At 45.8% G+C, this 6,000-nt stretch overlaps 1 protein-coding gene across 2 annotated transcripts in view; it reads right to left on the reverse strand.

Annotated features, from left to right (window-relative positions):
• The window catches only part of LOC140390456 (zinc-binding protein A33-like), a 181,282-nt gene that overhangs the window by 75,420 nt on the left and 99,862 nt on the right, over nucleotides 1-6,000 (reverse strand). The gene's annotated exons all lie outside the window — the stretch shown is intronic.

The following is a 6,000-nucleotide window of genomic DNA, read 5'->3' on the forward strand; positions in this document are numbered from 1 at the left end:
TAGTTACAATGCTAGACAACGCGCCCCACGGACAATATTTATGTTCAAGCTTGGGCAGATGTGCTTGCGCAGAAACTGGGCTCAACCTCAACTCTGCAAAGCCAGCAGAGTTTCCTGATTGCCAGAAATTCCAGGCCGTTAACGTGCAATGAATTACCAGACCATACTGGATCCGTGAGGGCTCTTGTGCTTGGAAATGGGTAGCGTGTAAGAAAAAAAAAACATCTTGCCATACCTGTACCAATGCTTCAATATGTTTGCTGTGTTACAGCAATGAATGAATCACTGTCTTGCAACAGTTGCTTTGGACTGTGGTTAGAATCTGAAACTATACACCAAGCTCTCGACTGCCCCAGAGCAACAGCACAGGCAATCCGTTACACAATTGTGGGTCGGTCTTTAAAATAAAACTTTGCAAGAGAAATTGGGATTATCCAAGAAACACTTCCTGGCAAGAAAATCTTGGAAGGGTAACCGTTTTGATGCAGTGGGCTTCTTAGAAATGTTATTTTAAGTGGTCAGTGAAATGGAGTGCTGTTCTTTACAGTCATTAATATTTGGAAACCTGCTGCATTTAGTGCTGTATTTAGAGCTCAATACAAAGCAGAGGCTACAAGTAACATACCACTGCAGTTGCATAAGGCAGGACAAAGGTACCAATTAAAATAATTTTGTTGGCATTCCCCCATGTGCCTGAACATGGGTTTTGTAAACTATTTGTGTGTTCCTTCAGTGCTTTTAGTCGGTTGCTGCATTCTACGTTGTAAACTGTAGCAGGAACAAGTTAGATTTCTGGGATATATTTAACTACACTTACATTATTTTATTAACAAAGAGAAACAGTTGTGTTTATGTGGCACTTTCGCAACCTCGGGAAGCCCCAAACCACTTTACTGTTGTAATGTAGGAAGCCCAAAGAGCATTTACACTGTTGCTCTTTTAGTTTATAACCACAGTGTGCTTACCCTGTGTATTGGACAAATGATCACACAAGTATTCGGTTCATTCACAGTTTATTTATTGGACACAAGGTTAGTTATTATACTTGAGAAATCACGCGTTCATGCACATCAAGACTATGACTATCAATTTAAACGATCTTGAATTAACTTCCAAGTGACCGGCTCGGTGCAGGTATATATGGCCTTATCTGTTTCCTCACGTGTGTCAGCTGGAGGTCAAGTGGGTTGGCTGTGTTCGATGGTCGTCTTTCGGTAGATGTCGCGGGTCCTTGAACTTGTCTGATGTCAGGAGCTATGCTGTTGTCGATGGTCAAGTGCAGAGCCGGTCCGAGAGAGACTGAATGCTGGTTGCACAGTTCTTCTTATCCTCCGATCTTTCTCGCCCTTTTGGGTGGTCCCAGGTGCGGATCCAATGGATCGATAGGGTTTCGATCACCCTGATCGATCCTGGCCAATTAGGGTGGGCACCTTGATGGCTGGGCGGGGCTAGGTCAGCCATGGCTGTTAGTGTCCAGGGCACGTAGGCCCTCCCAAATAAGGCAAACAGGTGCCCGCGAGTCTGCCACGTATTGTTAGTTTCTATCTGGAGCCCATTGTCCTGAGAAGACCTTTGAATGGCCTTCAGCGGGTGTGAAATTCCTGCGTAAGTCTGAGCTGTCGTTTGCAGATACGCAAGCTGCAGCTTGTCTGTGCCCCAGGCTGACCACATGCCCCATCATTCTTTCCGGGCGGCCATTTTAGATGGCCACAACACCCAACAAGTTCTCACCAGCAGCAATGTGTTAATGGCCGGACGATCTGTTTCCGGTGGCATTGGTTGAGGGAGCGCTTCCCTGCACCTCTTTGATGTAGCGCCACGGCATCTTTTAGACCCATCCAAGTTTAACATCTCATCCAATGAACAGCAACTCCATTTGGTGCAGCACTCCCTCAGTAGTGCGTTGGAGGCGCGGCCTCGATTTTTGCACTCCTGTCTCTGGAGTGGGACTCGAACCCACGATCGTATGGCTCGGAGGTGAGAGTGCTGACCACTGTGCCATTGTCCGACTTGTAGAAGTATGCCAAGAGGCTTGCGGTAATTGGTACTACTCCTCAACTCTGTCAGGTTGTGTTTTCTTGTTTTTTCTGCTTGTCACCTCTGTGCTCAGTGGTCTGTATTGGCTCTGGTTAGGCAATTTCTTGATTTTTGTTTTCTTGAAATAAAATTATCATCCTCACTTTCAAATCACTCCATGGCCTTGCCCCTCCCTATCTCTGTAATTCCTCCTGCCCTACAATGGTCCAAGATATCTGCATATGTCTGACGATATGCCTGCTTGGCATGCCAGCTCGGGCGAACATTTCAGTGTCTGGTATTTTGTCCTGCTATATCTGATCTTCAGATACTTCACAAAACAGCTCAAGTGCAAGTGGTTAAGCTTCTTGGCATGACACTGATACACCGTCCAAGTCTTGCAAGCACTGCTTTGTACACGCTGTTGGGAAAACCATATCTTTATGAACTAGACTTTTCTTTCAAGATTTGGAAGGGCGTTGCATTATTTGGACACTTGGGATTTTTTATTGAACAACAAGGCCAGAAGTTCACCTTTGGACTGGGAGCAGAAGTGCCTTTTCAAATAAATCACCTGACAGGCCTTTTACTTGAAGGAGAAGAGCTGTTTTAAACTGCAATCATTTTAATTGAAGGGGGAGAAACTGAAACATGGTAAAGGCTAATGTAAATCACATGAAGGAGGCGAGCTTTAGGTTTTGAACCTGGTGTTTTTAAACTTGGGGCGAGATCCTCCGGCCGTTCACGAGGGCGGGAATATTCACTCCTGCCGACAGCGCAACCCTGCCATGGGTTTCCCGGCAGCATGGGGTGGGTTCAATGGGAAATCCCATTGATAGCAGCGGGACAAGAAGATCCCGCTAGCGGCCAACAGCGGGCCATCACCTGTCGCCGAGAAACATTTTGTGTGGAGGCCAGAGAATCTCAGCCTTAGCCTCTTTTTTTTTGCAGTGGATAAGCTGAGCAGGATGGCTACCTTAACTGACTTCCCCCTGCCTTGCCTGAAATGCCCTGGGTGGTTATCAACATGTAGCCACTGTAACTTGTCGGCGTTTGGAAACCTACAAAGCTGAGACAGAAAGAATTGATGCAACTCAATATATTCCTCCATGTTGAAGCTCTGTTGGGTGAAAATGTCCAGACATCTACTGGGCATAGGAGTCCATCTTCATACCAAGGAACTCCAGATCGACAGCCTTGAACCCTGCAAACTTTATCCGTCTTGTAAAATTCTTTTCTCACCACCCGTCTCTGCAGAGACTACTTGTGTGCATGCTGGGGAGGTTTCAAGAAGAGATAGGTAGTTATACTTGCAAATAATAATTGTGTAACCAGTTCTTGCCTCTTGTTAAAAATAGGTTTTGTGTTACCTTACATCAGGTGTTCTGAGTTTATTGAAAGAATCCTAATTAAAGTCTCCTCCATTCTGGGTATCAGTAATGAAGGTAAACAACTAGTCATTTTGGTGAGTAAATTAAACTTTTAAACTATAGTATGACATCTGGGGTATTGGGGCTACATAATCTGTGCACTCCTTCATTCTGGTCCTAACTTTCAGCTTGGCAGGCAGACCTTTGTTTGCTGTCCGATGTTTGAAGGGTTAGACTTGCTTTGGCAATTCTTGCATGTCTTATCGTCAGTATGGGCAGCTCGAGAGAATGTGCTGCTCAGATGAGTGCCCTTATCCACTGCTGACACTTCTGGTCATGGACTGAAACTGGGGGCCTGAGATGGGACTTTCCTGGAGCAGGCGACATTACCTTAGTTTTCTTTGTGTCGATCATAAGGCTAAAGTTGTTGGCGCGCATTGGAGAACAAGTCCGTTCTGAACCGGCAGCTCAAACACATTCATTGTGTGTGGGGCACGGTAGCACAGTGGTTAGCACAGTTGCTTCACAGCTCCAGGGTCCCGGGTTTGATTCCCGGCTTGGGTCACTGTCTGTGCAGAGTCTGCACGTTCTCCCCGTGTCTGCGTGGGTTTCCTTCGGGTGCTCCGGTTTCCTCCCACAGTCCAAAGATGTGCAGGTTAGGTGGATTGGCCGTGCTAAATTGCCCTTAGTGTCCAAAAAGGTTGTGTGGGGTTACTGGGTTACGGGGATAGGATGGAGGTGTGGGCTTAGGTAGGGTGCTCTTTCGAAGGGCCGGTGCAGATTCGATGGGCCAAATCGCCTCCTTCTGCATTGTAAATTCTATGATTGGTGAGCAAGAAATCGCAAAGTGTGTCCTTTGAGTCCTTGGTCTTTGCCTCAGATTGAGCTGCCTCGTGTACATGCCTATTGTTCTTGATGCCAGGGCCAATATCATGGAAGCCATCAGAGAACATGGCAGAGAGAAACATGCCGAACAGGTTTTGCATTAGCATACATGCCTGTTTAATTCCATTAGTGACTCGGAATAGGTTACGAATCTCCCGGACGCACGACAGCATGCCTTTACAGAACTGACAAAACATTGTGATGAATTTGAGGGCAGGAAAATATCTCAGTTGCCTTCCAAAGGCCCTTAACAGCTGACCGTGTCAGTGGCCTTGGTCAGGTCAATAAATGTGGTTTAGCAGTTCATGTACTCGGCATTTCTCCTGGACATGTCTGACTGAAAACACCATGTCAATTGTTCCTCTACCTTTTCTAAAGCCACGCTAACTCTCTGGCAGGCGATCTTTGTCGAGAGGGTGCACTAGCCAGTTCAAAAGGATTCTGGCAAAGATTTTGCCGGTGATGGAGAGGAGTGAGATTCCTCTCCGATTGTCACAAGGTTGGTGAGTTCATTTCCACTTGTTCAGATGGACAGTGGCGGCATCTTTGTCTTCCCGTGATTTGGATGTTTCCTTGCTGTCACGTGGGCTGAAAGAGTTGAGTTGAGCTTCTTGACCAGGCATTAACCTGCAGCCTTAGAGACGTCCGCTTCTAAAGCCTTTCTGCTCAACAGGAAGTTGCTTGCGTTCATCATTTCTAACAATGTGGGAGGGTCCTCAAGTGAGCTGTTCATGGCAACCTGTGACAGTCTATTGATTGCTTCTTCATTGATGGATGAAGATCGATTTGAAGATGTGCTCTGCCCATCTTTCTCGAATTTGTTTAAAAAAAAATGTGAACAGTGTTTTTCAGTCAGTACCGAGGATTGGTGAGAACGGGCGGCCTGTAGACCGATTTCAGAGCGTCGAATAATCTCTCCCAATCATTGTTGCCTGCAGATGACTGAAGTTCATCTGTTTTCTGATTCAATCAAGTGTCTTACCTCTCTGAGCTTGTAGTGAACAGTGGGTGTTTGCATAGGCATAATGATGACTTGTCTTTGAGGTAAACCCAGTAGACCTAAGTGAGGACAAAAATACAGCACTCATTGATCAGAAAACCATACACTGATGCTGGGTTAATCACTGACAGGACTCCTGGACTGTCTGTCCGTTGCCTGTTAACTTGATCTTCCTGACTATAATAGTCAAGGAAACCAGGGTTCCATGACAGAGAGTCACATATCTGCCCCAGTTACACCGAAGAACACCCCTGTGTTACTATGATTTACAATGTAGTCTAAATGTGTCCACAAAGCTGTGGCACCAATATTGTCCTTCTGTAGTGTTCCTTAACAGTATCTCTTTGTACTCAATTGATGTCTTGTCCCGTTTGATCTTTTCTTGTGACGCAAATTTGGAGTCTGCATTTTTTGGTGCAATTTGGACGAGTGCAATGATCACGAACGGACCTTGAACTTTCCGATCAGTACACTTGCAAAAGTGTGTGACTGGACACTTGCCCCCACCTGGTGGAATTTGAAACATTCTGTTTTATGTTTGTTTAAACTTTTAACGCTGATTTCCATCTCGCTCTCAGAAGACTTGAAGCAGAATTTCTAGTAATCATTCATTTTTAGTGCAAGATTTGAAGTGATTTATCAGGAGGAACTTGAAAGACATTCGCGACAGATCCTGAGGCAGCATTGAGGGAAAAAGGTCCCATCCTTTACTGTGGCGTCCGCATTCAG

This window comes from Scyliorhinus torazame, chromosome 14 (genome assembly GCF_047496885.1).
Source record: "Scyliorhinus torazame isolate Kashiwa2021f chromosome 14, sScyTor2.1, whole genome shotgun sequence".
NCBI classification, from domain to species: Eukaryota; Metazoa; Chordata; class Chondrichthyes; order Carcharhiniformes; family Scyliorhinidae; genus Scyliorhinus; species Scyliorhinus torazame.